General features: G+C 31.8%; 2 long non-coding RNA genes across 3 annotated transcripts in view; one reads left to right on the forward strand and one right to left on the reverse strand.

Moving 5' to 3' along the window:
- Positions 1 to 4,372: 4,372 nt before the first annotated feature.
- The window catches only part of LOC115236208, an 11,828-nt gene continuing 2,234 nt past the window's right edge, over positions 4,373 to 13,966 (reverse strand). Inside the window, exon 2 of the long non-coding RNA XR_003884149.1 lies at positions 4,373 to 6,297. This is a non-coding gene — a long non-coding RNA (uncharacterized LOC115236208). The remainder of the gene's footprint in view (positions 6,298 to 13,966) is intronic.
- Positions 6,804 to 13,966, forward strand: part of LOC115236206 — an 11,059-nt gene continuing 3,896 nt past the window's right edge. For both annotated transcript variants that reach the window (XR_003884146.1, XR_003884147.1), the window contains exon 1: positions 6,804 to 8,725. This is a non-coding gene — a long non-coding RNA (uncharacterized LOC115236206). The remainder of the gene's footprint in view (positions 8,726 to 13,966) is intronic.

Consider the following 13,966-nt stretch of genomic DNA (forward strand, 5'->3'; position numbering starts at 1 on the left):
TTTAAATGCGTGTGTGTGTGTGTGTGTAAAAATTAATAAAAATAATAATAATAATAATAATAATAATAATAATAATAATAATAATAATAATAATAATAATAATAATAATAATAATAATAATAATAATAATAATAATAATAATAATAATAATAATAATAATAATAATAATAATAATAATAATAATAATAATAATAATAATAATAATAATAATAATAATAATAATAATAATAATAATAATAATAATAATAATAATAATAATAATAATAATAATAATAATAATAATAATAATCATAATCATAATAATAAGGATCGAACAAATGGGTAGGGTAAACAAAAATGGCATCAAATAACGAAAATTGTAAGTAACGATTATAATAATATGTTTAAGATGGACAAAAACTAATAACTTCAACTGACCAAAATTTAATGCAAGATGCAGAACACACTTTCCACTTGTATGCATTTTTAACAACAACAATGACGGTGAGATGCGTGATAAGAATTTAGATGGATTTGGAACTTCAACTTTTTTTGAATTCAAATTTGTAAATTATATATGCATTTTAGGATATCTGCCGATCTTTAGATAATATCATGTAATGCAAGATTTTTTTTTCTATATTGAAATACTTTATGATGATAATGAAAACTCAAAGAGTATAATTCTATAATTTGTTGCTATTTTATTTACTATGAATATTGTTATTTCTTGCTAACATTAAACGTAAAATATCGTTAGAATATATATTCAAATTTAATGAAAATATCATGTTTGGACATGTGAGAGAATTAATGAATTTTTTAATACAAAAAGAGAGTATTCGATAGCAATTATGTGGATGCATGAGATGACAATGATACAACACGAAAAAAGGTGTATCAACAGTACACAATCAACAAAGAATCAACAGCGTTAAATATAATTTTTTTGACAATGTAATAATGTCCGAAATTTTGATATAACGGAAAACATGCGATAAAGTAATAAATTTAAACAGGCCTATTAAAGGGAAATGAAAAATGTAACAATCGTCTTTACGTATAACATTCGACGGCTTATTATAACAGTAACAATGCGCCAAATAGAAATTCAACGTGAACAATGGGAGAATCTTGGGACGTGTACCGTGTATGTCAGGGCTGACCAAAAAGCGTAGAATTCGAACACAAACGTAAAAACAACAGAAACAGTAACATTCAGGTAAGCAACATTCGAGAAGCATTCAAAAGCAGCATAATACGTTTGTGTATACTCTACTCGGACAATTCTGTTGCGTATTACAGAAAGCGCGTCTTTTTTTTTCGAAATGTATCTTAAATATCTTCATTCGAAATGTATTTTTCAGACAGCTGAGAATTTAATTTTAATCGTTACTACGGGCAAAGTACAAATCATCCTTGTCGTGAATTTTCAATTCGATATCGAGTTCATATCAAGTTTATCTAGAGTTCAATGATTATTTATCTGGGTAATTAATGATTACCGCAAGAATATATATACGCGTTTATCCTAGATCTTAAGACTATGTCGCGAAAAGTTCCTGACTCTACGTAAGTAGTTAATGTTAGACTGTTCCTTATATAATTCACATTAATATAATTACTTTTTTAATTGACAGATATATTTCTCTGATCTTACTATATGTGATACCAAATACTTACGGATTGCTATGAATCTATCTATCCTAATTTTATTTATATTCCTTACAAAGGTCAATAAACGTAAATAATAGAAATCTACGAGATGAAGCTATCAACTGTAAATTAAAAATATTCGATTTTTTACTTCTTTAGATGAGTAATGTAACGTTTTACAGTGAATATATTAACAAAACAATTTTTTTCGCGAACGAGACAGTTATGTAATACTTTATTGACAAAAAAAAAATGAAAGAAATACTCTATAAACTAGAATAAAATTTGCAATTGATAGGACGACATCTCACAACGCTTTTTCAGAGCGTTCTGTAATGACTTATCCTTATCATTAATCACCGGAGGTATTATCCATTCGTCTCCGGTATGTTTCTGAGCATATCGGTAACGAAATTAGAAACTACATCTAAATATGTATGACACGATTGTGCGACGTTAAGTTTTATATAAGTATATTAAGTAATCCACGTTCTAAGTTAAATATTTGCTGATAACGTGAGAATAATCACGAGACAAACAATTTTTTTTTTTTACTTATGCATTCGCTATTTTTGTGATTATCGGAATACTGATTAGCTGGAACTAAGCACAGGAGATTTGAGAGTGTATTCAATTATGCAGAGATTAAATGCACGCAGATCCTGAAAGGAACAGTTGGTCTCGCAAAACAGCAATTAAATTTTACAGTACATTTTCATTTGTAATTTTTACTAGACAATTTTGCGAAACAAACTCTTTGTCATCCTTCCAGCATCTCCGCACAGTTATAAACCATTGAATTTTTGTTTGCGTTTCTTTCTTTGGTAGCAATCTCAAATAGCAATCTCTATCTCAATCTCAGTACATATTGTAAAGTCACACAAAATTATTTTCGAGGCATATCAGCTTTGTCTATTAAACATATTGTTTCGTAGAACGTATCATACTTTTCATATTTACATCTTTGTTTCATTTTTTTTAGGGTTTTCATTCTCTCTTCTTTGTTATGAGTAAAAAATAAATCAAAATATTCAAAATAAAAAATAAGAAAAAGAAATAAAGAAAATTAAAACTAAGAAAATAAATAGCAAATCAGACGTGAAATCATCGATAAAACGTATGAAATATTCAACAAGATATATGACATATATAATATATATATATATATATATATATAATAATGAAATATATACGATAAAGTTCACACAAAGCGCAGGCAAGTAAAAGAATTTAAAGCTACAATAAATTCCGTAATTTTAGAATATTTAAATGTTTGGATATATGAAACTCCATCATTTTTACGGTAATCAGAGAGTTTGCTGTCAGTAACATTATACCAAACTATTATATCAATAATATAATTTGCTGTTCGGGGTAAAATTTTATTGGCATAATATAATTTTTACGATTTCATATATTTTTTTTACTGAGATCGACGTTACCTGCAGAAAATGTCTTCCAAACGTAAAAATGACAAAGTTTTTAAAACTCCAATTCTATATTCTCTTAACTCAATGCGAAATTTTATGTTAGCGCAAGATGAACATGATGGAGATGTGTGAATAAAATATATATAATTTGCATATATGAATATTTCTGTAATACACATATTTATGGCAAAAAGAAAGATAAAGAGAGATTCTAATATCGACGAAGATTTCACGTAGATTAGCGAAACAAAAACGAACGAAATAAAAGAAAATAAAAAAATAAAAAATAAACTTATAATACGGAAGTTAATAAATAATTGAACGCGAATTAAATGCCTAAAGGCAAGATTATGATTTCATCTTTTCTATGATATCAAATTTAATTTTCGCTTGTAGTCAATATCGAAAAGATTAATTGATATTATTATCTAAAAAATTACATTATGTAATCTATAATGAAATTAAACAAAATTGAAACAAAATATATTACTTTTTGTCAATGGTCCCACGACGTCCATGTTGTCCGTGATTTAAACGATTGAGTCCCACGTTGCAATGACAATTCGGTATTTGATTTCCATGTATCTCGTTCAATGTAGTTTTGTTTTCCGAGGGTAATCTTTCCGATGGTTTCGAAGAAGCAATTTATCGTATTGCTTGTCCTTGATTTCTTGATTAATTGTAGAGCTTCTCTTGCCTAATGAAAAAGATCAATAATAGTTGTCGATTAGATAAGATTTTACTGATCAGCTTGTCGAGGATTCTTGCACAGTCGGAAAAGTTCGCGATAGCGATTTTTGTCCTAAGATTTGCGTCGAGTCATCAAGTGCAAATGCCTTTTGGTAGAAATTCTGTTTTTTATAATCTTCATATAGATTCGAATCTTCGTGCATCGATAGATATCGATTTTGTGTAGAACCGTGTAAAATTATTAGTTGAAGAGTTTGTTTCGAGTATATAGTTTCTTGTTTCCTCGTGTATTTTACTGCGTCGTTTCGTGTTCGGTTTTTGCTCGTTGAACGCAATTTCAGATTAGAAAATTAATTTATAAGTTAATTATGCCGCTACAGAGCCGCGTGCAAAAATTATTATGCTTGCTTTAAACATGATGATAAAAGTTTCTTCGCCAAGTTTGTTGGCAATTTCTAATTGTTTTCGAAGTATCCTTGTATTGGACCAAAAAGGACTCCGCGTGTGCTGTTTTGCATAATGTAATCCGGAAAAAAAAATAATATAACGAGTATCGTAAATTAGCTCAATTGTGAATGATTTAAATAATTCTTGAAACAACATCCGTTTTGCGAATGTTTTTTTTTTTTGCATACTTCCCTGGATTTTGTTTATGAATTTGCATATCTTTGCTTTTGAGAATATCTGTTTTGAGCGCTGCTATTATTCTTCGGTAATCATTAATCAAATTCAAAAATGTTAAATCTCAAGAATTGACGGTGCGTTGACTCGTCGATCCGAAATAACTTACGAATTTCGATCGAGAGCTATCAATTATCCCTCCAGCCAAATTGAACTCTGGAGAATCGTTTTTCGATGCAGTTTCGTTCCGTGCAGTGCTGTTTTGGCTGCACGATATAATTTACGGCGTGATTTTCTATTTTGCATTTTGCTTTTGATCTGCTCTGAAGCCTTAATCGTATGTTGTAGACGTGTGCGTCTTCTCTTTGAATCGTGACATAATCAAAATAGAGTCTTGCGAAACTGTTGCACTTAAAGTCGCAATACGTTTTCAAATAATTATCGATAATTCGTCCTGTGAACAGATTTGAAATCATGTTAATACTTCTTTGATCGTCAAATGTGACAGATTGCAGCGCGTAGAAAGATTGTTGCGGGAAGTGTAATGAAAACGTTTTCTCGCAAAATAAATCTTTGCTGTAAATCGATATATGTACTAAATCAGAGTTTAAAGGCGCGGCTTGTGCTGCGGCCGTAGTTTAATAACGTTCTGCGAAATTATTCCTGATGCGAGACTTGCACTTGCATGTAACAATGTAGAGTTGCCGGGTTGAAGTCGGAGGAACTGATTCCGTCCATGCCGTGATCCTTTCGAGGAGAGATATAGAGAGACGTTTTGTCCTTTTTGGATCCAATTTCGAGCGAAGCATAATTCAGAATTTCGCGCGATGCGAAACAGTACAGAACATACTATAATATTTCAATGATTATAATGCTTTCCTCTCATTTGAAGTAACTGCAAAGTAATCCTGAAGTAAGTCGAGTGGTGTACATGCTGACATTTTTCGATGATTTTTCAATAATTTCAGAAAATAAAAGAAGCAGATCTAATCTCCTTTTATCCATAAACTTTCTGTGTCCATCCTTTCCATAAATTTCAGAACAGTTTACAGATAATATTTTGTATTGTTGCTTTTCGAAGCAACACAGAGTGATAGATAATATGAAATGGCGTTTCCAAGTCTTGCTATTTTTGACGAATTATTCATGTTGCGTTATTTTGATTTTACTGCTTGGAAAGTGCTTTTGTTCTTCGGTCTGGCGAGAATAACAGGTGCAGCCTTTGTTAGCCAGGTAGTTCCGGAATTTCTTTAAATTTTGCCAATTGTCGCGTTAATGATCGACAATTGACGTCCGATGATTGTCCGTCTGGCGATTGGAATAAATTTTCTTGAGACGGAAAATGATTGGGTCCGGTGAAAAAACATTGCTGCTTTAGTTTTTCGAGGTCGATATCGGAAGATTCGTTCTCGATGAATTCGCGGAACTCTGTACACTTCGATGAAGATGCTTCGTTCGAAGGTGTGTTTCCAAATGTGTGCTAGGTAAATCAATTAATTCTCTCAGGCTGGCCGGGTAGACACGTGAAAGCCTGTTTTCGCCTCTTGTGCAACATATAAATGCGAAAAGTGTTTTAATAAACACGATAAAAATTCAACTAATTCCCCATAGTATATTATAAATTTAATAAATATAATTCTGCGAGTAATAGCTTGAGATGTGAGTGAATCGAAGAATTGCGCGATCGTCGCTCTTGATCTCCGATGATCTCCCTCGATCATCGAGGAACGCGAGATCGCCCAGAAGATACTTGTTATCCGTCCACGTTTTGGTTCCTCGTTGGACAGCTGGCTTCCGCTTGATGCTTGTTTCCGGCTGCACCCGTCGATCTTGATCTTCCCCTGCCGTCCCGTCGACTGATGGATGCCCCAATTACCCGTGATTGATGCTGCCTCGTTGCTGCAAGCCGTGGCGGTGAGACCTGGAAGGATGTGAGCGTTAGCTACGAAAAAAAAAAAAACACACAAGGGCCGGTTGTTCATGTTCCAGTTCACCTTGAAATTCTAATCTACTGCAATTTCTACCAAATGCTCTTTAATTGATGCTAACAAATAATCTCTCTTATGTTTCAGGTAAAATGCAAGATGTGTTTGTAAAGTGTGCATAAACGTTCGCGCAAACGTCGTCTTGGATGTGTCGCAAATATCGGGAGGCTAAAAAAACGCTGTTCTGTTCTTTTCCGCCGTACGATAGAATTAATCTTGTATATCATCTTGAACGTCTCTTATCTGCCGATGAGTTTCCTTGGATGAAAAATTTCAAATAAATTTTGATTGGTACAAACATAATCCTGGTAAAGTGGCGATGACATTGTCGATTGATATTTCGATTATGTTTTAGATCAGCGTTCAAAAATTCCTTTTTGATCCGGACAAGCAGTTTCGATCAGAAGACGCTTCGCGACGCTCAATTTCAATGGTGAGTTTATATCGGCTGGATGTTCCAAAAATCATTAATTATAACATTGAAATATAGTAGATCAATGTAGCAAATTTCTGTCAAATGTAAAATTTACAATCTTGCGGCTGTGTGTGTATGTGTGTGGTCGCTGGCTGGTTGAAATTTTGAAGCGAGAACTGACACTTGGCATAATTTGGTAATTATCACTTATTTATGTACGTATTTTGAGATATGCAACCCCGATTTTTATTTTCATTGTCGATTAACTATCACTAACACAACTAATACTAATTAGTTATTCAAGCTTTTAATAACATATATTTTTTTATTTTGCAAAACCCTTGATTATTCTTCTCTCAAGTCATGTTTTTATCAATATTTTTTTTAATATAAAACTTTGAATTCTTTCTGGACCATTTTTTCGGATTTTGTTTACGTGACTCTGTCGGGCAGGATGCGGTCGTGTAATAAAATGGTTCGTTATTTAAACCATTTTACGAATTTCTTGAGAGAAAACGCTAAATGTGCTTTGGAAATATGTCAATCATAAATTCATATATACTCGTGATTTCACAGAACAATTCACGGACAACACCTATACAATAGACACAATTATTTAAAAAAAATGATATTTTGTACAAGCACTTTTGTAAATTTTAAACGTATAAAAAATAGCGACACGCGCGTGTTTACATGCTTGACGATATGTCAATACGGCGTAATGAAGATAAGCCGCATTACACAACGAGATAACACCGATGCAAAGAAGGATGAAAGTTTATTATTATTTGATCAGCATTTATACGCTGAGCAAGTCGTGTGATATTTTGTTCATTAATAAAGTTCCGTATCTATACAATCTTCAAGTATGAGTATTTCAATCTTCATATCAAACCAAAAATTGATTACACACGCGTAGCTTAGCACATATTCCGTCTTTCGATTTTTGTAAACGTAAATATATTCTTGAATGTTTTCATTCAGTTTAATGTTATTATTTATATCTTAGCCACGGAGGAGATATTTTTCAGTTGTCGTTCTTCTCTGTTGAGTAACTTCTGATCTTTTTAAAACCTTTTTCTCGTATCGCGTAGCAAAGAGATATGCGCGTTTAAGGGTCACGATGCATTTATCCGTGGTGTTATCGAGGAGTTCGAGAGATACCAGAACAACGTATCGCTAACTCGCCAACAGAGAATGTGTCTGTTCTTTTCAGCTATACATTTTTTGCACTTTTTATTTTTATCAGTGACGAGCGATCATCGTGATATTTTTTTTCTGCAAAGATTTGAAAGTTTTGAAGCGGAAAATATCACTTGCACATGTATGTTGCACCATCACAAATAATAGCCGGTAAAATAAAACTGATGTGCAATCTTGAAAAAATCTATCTATGCCAGGTTGAAGTTTCCTTTTTCTTTTCAAGAACAGTACAGTAAAACATTATAAAGCACAAGCTCTATTTATTTCTTGTAATTTTAATACGTATTTCTTGCAAATCTTTCAGACGATCCTGCTGGATGCAATTCTCACAAGAAGAAAGTTTTCATTCAATTACAGATATGTCGTGACACGCACTATTGCGAGAGCAGCTGGTAGTAACCTGCGTATAAGTCTTGAATAAAACGCGCAGTTTCATGTGATCGCATTGACAATATGTCAATTATGCTCGCTACAGAGGGAGGAGAGTATAGAAAGAAGAATACACGAGCGCAGAAAGTGTGTAGCTGAACAGAGGAACAGAGCAAGCGAACAGAGAATCAAAGCATCAGTGGTTGCATATACAACCGGAACAACCGGCCCCGGAAAGACCGGAGAGCACAAAAAGAGGGCGAAGCGTGAATCGTGGAGGTGAGTGTGGCCGCAAGAGAGAAGACAAAGAAGTCGTGCTGTTGTGCTGCTAGTGCGGGATGCCGAACCGTGGGACTTACGTGGGTATTATACACGAGGTAAGAGTAAGTCCCTTTAGATTTTTCTCTCTCTTCTCTAGGAACGCGCATCGGATCAAGGAATGAGGAATGTTGGAAGGGAACGGGAATGAACGACATGTGTGTGTGTAATGACATACACCTTTCGTATGAAGGGTAGCGTTGTGAGGGTTAAAGCGGAATTTTTTGTGGCTCGTTAAGTCGTTGAGAAGTCGCGACCGGATGCTAAAACCGTGGCTCTTTGTTACACGAGTCCGGCCTGCTTCGCGTTTTGATATCTAGAATCTTTTTATTTTGCTAACGATCGCGTGGTCGAGGTTTCGCGGTGTGTTTGGCATTCTTTCGATCGTTAGAGCGATTTTGACGGGTTTCGACGACTGATTAATCTAATTACGTTGATCGCATGAAATCATCTTGAGAGCATCGTCTTGAATCCATAATTCGATACACTTGCAACTGCGATTTTGATCAATCGATTTCACGGATTAATTGAACTCGCGTGAAACTGATGATGGTGATTTTGATGATAATTTATGCAGAGCACATTGTCTTCCCGGACATTTAATCTGAGAAGTGATGTCTTCTTAATGAATCACAATTTCTATACATTTCTGATATATCTCTCTCATCATTTGCGGTCGAAATTTTGACAAGAAGGATAATTTTACGATTGAAGAGAGAAACTTCTCTTTCACGGTCGATATATTACAATTTTATTGGTACTTTTGATATTTTAACAGTTTTTGTATTTATATTTTTTTTCAGAAACAGAACGATGGTATCGGCCGCTTTATGCATTGTGAGAAAGTCCGTGGATATATTTTGTACTCGTCTGAAGCAATCAGAATTAATTTTAAGTAGTCAATATACCACAGTATAAAATTCAGATATCAGGAATTTGTAGTGCAGAATAACAAAGTTTTGTAGTGCAACATTAAAAGCAACACGAAACTATTTTTACGATTTGCTTTCTATTGCTGGATATTGTCATTATTATAATAGAATTTCTCGATATTTAAAAAAAAGCTCTTTTAAAAACACATACTTTTAAGTCTGAACTTTATTTTAATTCAATATAATTGTCTTTCAATTTTCTACATCTTCTTTTTCATCTGATGTTTGATGTTTTTGCATTTTTTTCAAATAGAGCAAGACGATCCCAAGATACTGACGTATAAAATTAGAAAATTTCAGAGATTTTTCTCTCACTATTTTTTCAAAATACACTGTAGAATGGAAGATAGGAGAGCAAATAAGATTCCTTTGTTTTCTCGTTAAAATGGGAATATTTTCTTGTTGAAATATCGGTGCATATATAATAGTAACCGTAACGTAAACTGTCATTATATTTATTATTGAATAGCCATCGCATTATTTTACTGCAAGCTCACTTTTTAAATAAAACATATGTCATCACTATGCGAGATTTGAATTTTATTCAGTAAAGTATCAATAGTTAATGTGATGTGACAACTTGGTAGAATGAAAAATAAAGTATGCACAGAGCATGTATCATGCTGTTTTGAAGATATAAAATAAATTCGAATGATACATTCAATAATAAGCTCTGTGAGAAATGTATGTATATCTGAAAAAAAAAAACTTTCTCTATTTATACGCGCATTTTCTTATAATGTAACCAATTTCAGAAAAGTATCATAACATGAATTTGGAAAGTATACAAACTACCCTCATATGACACAGTCGAGAGAGTTGTATGGTATTAAAGTACGATAAGAATTTATCCAAGATCTAAACGGAGTAAATTTTGCTATCGTAATGGATGCGTGTCGGATAAATCGATATTTTTGTCATTTATTTTCGATAATTTAAGCAAATTTATCTTGGGTCGATAGCTGAATTTGAAGATTAAAATAGATCTTAAATAGAAATTGATATCGCGATGTATTGATTACTGATATTTTCAGTAGTATTTAAAATAATAGTATTCACATACATACACACAGACACACACACATACCCACAGACACACACACATACCCACTCACTCACTCATAAACTCCTTTGGAATCTTATTTAGGAAATACATTTCGCGTATATGAATGTGTTCAGCGACCGAATCAATGCAGTATTTAGACTAATACGTCGACAATTCTTGTTTTTGATACGATAGACAGTTCTTATTTTTCCGCGATAAAGAAAAAACGAATCTACCCTCGTATCTATTGGTTGAATACGGGAATAGATGCATGAATCATAATGGCGTAATTTTTATCGTGATATTTCGACATTGAACATTTGCTTATTACAATTTTGAATAAGATAATATTTAGATATTATCAATATTTTATCGATATTTTACTATATATATAGTTACCATTTGTTTATTTTGTACAAGACTTGATAAAATGCAATGCCTTATTCGCCAGATAATATTTTAATGAAACGTTTAAAAAAAAAATCTGTGTTAAATATTAAAAATCCAATCTTTATTATCAAAATTTTTTCGGACCAGTTTTAATGTTTGTAACACAAAACTGTAAATTTCATTACTGATTTCATTTTTCTTTTGTCACACATTAACAAAATGTTTATATTATCATTTCTATTTAAAGTCTAAAGGATTAGATTCAAATATATGTGTCAAATAAAATTGCAAACCATAAAGTTTTTCTGTCATATTAGAAACGAAATTTTAACTGTAGAGTAGTAATTTTTCTCTACATCATATCTTGACATTATATGTAACGTATGTGTCTGTTGAATGCTTATAAATATAAAAATATTTAAATGCCTATTTTTTATATATTTGAATTGAACAACCACACAGTTTCATAATCGTGATTTGAATAAAATTTAGATCTTTCTTTTCCGGCGCACAAATAAAATATCAGTCAACAGTCAAAAATCATAAACTTTCTTTGCATTACAAGGAAAAATTTTCTGTAATTTTTACTTTGTTTATTATTATTAAAGAAGAGACTTATTAAATATTTGTGTCCGGTTTCCTATTTCCTTTCTATCAAATTTCAATCGTGTTTCACAAAGTTCAGTTGTAGTTATCTAGATTTTTATATTTCGGGATATATTACTAATTTATGAGAATTAATATTTATTACAATTTAATATTGATTACAATGGCTAACTTCTATTAATTCTTTATTTAACTATTTGTCCAGATAATGTAATTTTGCAGTCCATGAAAAAGTTTTGTTGTGTATTATATATCAGTGAAGCCAATTGCATATATCTGACGAAATTGGAATTGACATTGAAATTGGAATTATTAATATAAACATTTATTTCATTAGTTATTTTATATGAATGTACATAACGCAGTAATTAAATCCAATTTTAGTTTACGAAATTTGCTTATTCTGAAACTTTCTAGATTGAAGTTATGAAGAATGTTAATCAGCAAATCATATTCATTATGAAATATAATATCTTGGTATGTCGGCTGCGTTGGTTAAAATAAATATGTATGTGTCGATAGCAGTAAAAAAAGATGAAAGATAACGATTATTCAAAGAATATACCGTGTCATTATTTTTATCTGCAAAGTTTGTGATAAGTTTCTGTTATATTACTGTTAATCAAAAGTACATAATTAATTCATGAATACTCAAAAGGAGTAATCGTTTATTAATATCGTCATGATGATGTAAGAAGTATAATAAATTTCACCCGACTGTTAGTATAATTTTTATATTTCGTGGATGCGTTCTATTTTTTCCAATCAATATAAATCGTTTGCAGCAATTTTGTCATATTTTTATCTTTTGTCATATATTATATACCTTTGTATTGTGTTTTGAAGTACTACTGCATTGATTCACTAACCTTTTCGATAACGATAAATTGGGATCGACTTCGAAAAATTTTAACCATTAATTTCACATTAGATTGTTGCCAATATAATATTTTCCAATAACGATAGTCAGCAATTATTTTTGAACAGCACATACTTAAATATTTTTAACCTTGAGATTGAATAGCAATTTGAGTCGGTATAATGATCAATTAATAATTGGTTGCAACAAAATTGATTGCTTCAGAATATTTGTCAATATCTGTCGATGTCATCTTCGATTATGTCAGGTTTGGAGCTAAGGAGATATTTCACCTACTTGAATCTGCACATATTTTAGAATCGAAATTTAATCCCACTATTGCAGTACAAAAATTTTGAGGAATGATACTTTGCCATGAAGATTTTCGCGTTGCATTACTTTGTTGTATTACTTTACGCACAAACACATGTAGTGTATCGACAATTTATGATATGCGGGATAATATGTGATGCAGAGGTATTTTTACGCATGCATTTTTTTCTCTCATTGCGCGCATTTATTAAGCAGTTGGTGAAATTAAAGGGCAGATCAGATCGAGAGTCGGTACAGAAACAGCAGTTTAAATTTATCGAGAGTTCAACATAAAACGGTAATTAAATGCATGCATTTGTTATTTTATACAGACCAACTATACTACTGATGAATCTGTAAATCCAACTATTGATCTATAATAAATGTTAGGAGGGTATACGCGTTTAATTCACTTAGAATATACATGATTAACGGTAATCGAAAACATTCTGAAGATCTACAAGTGCAGCGAGAAACTGAGATTGTAATCGTAATATCATTACTCTCGCAATCTCGAAATAAAAGATTATTCAAGTGATTTTTTTGGTATCCTGGTGAGATGGCAAATTATACTTTCACGTTACTCGATACAATTTTGGATCAATCTATCGTGTTATTAACGTGACGTCAAGATTTCACGAAATATTTTCTCGTAAAGAATTATTTCTCACACTTTTGGAGATAATTAGTAACGAATGCGTGAGTAGTGATAACGCCGTTACAAAATAAGCAGATTGAGGAGACCGTCTACTTTTAAACGAGTACAAAAGGATTTTGGAAGAACACTATTGCACACAGAACAATTTGATAAGAGATATGAAAGAAAAAAAAAAGAAGCGACAGAATTTTCGAACACGCAATGACGAAAAAGAGAGAAAGAGAGCAAATTTTAAGTCATATTTTGGAAGGATATTAGTGCCTGGATAGAGTAGGTCCGAATAATCACAATTCGCGCATAACTCGGAATTTCGATCGTAGATTCACGCTATTCTGTCTCGCGAATTATTCCAAGACATCTTCGTCGCGATTAATTTTTCTCCCGTTTCAGTGAAATTTGATCGTTTTCTACCTGACCGAAAATTTTCACGTATATAGTACTATTTAATAAAATTAGAACACCGTAAAAAAACTATATATATATACATATATATATATA

The sequence above is a fragment of the Formica exsecta genome, unplaced genomic scaffold (genome assembly GCF_003651465.1).
Source record: "Formica exsecta isolate Colony F162 unplaced genomic scaffold, ASM365146v1 scaffold245, whole genome shotgun sequence".
NCBI classification, from domain to species: Eukaryota; Metazoa; Arthropoda; class Insecta; order Hymenoptera; family Formicidae; genus Formica; species Formica exsecta.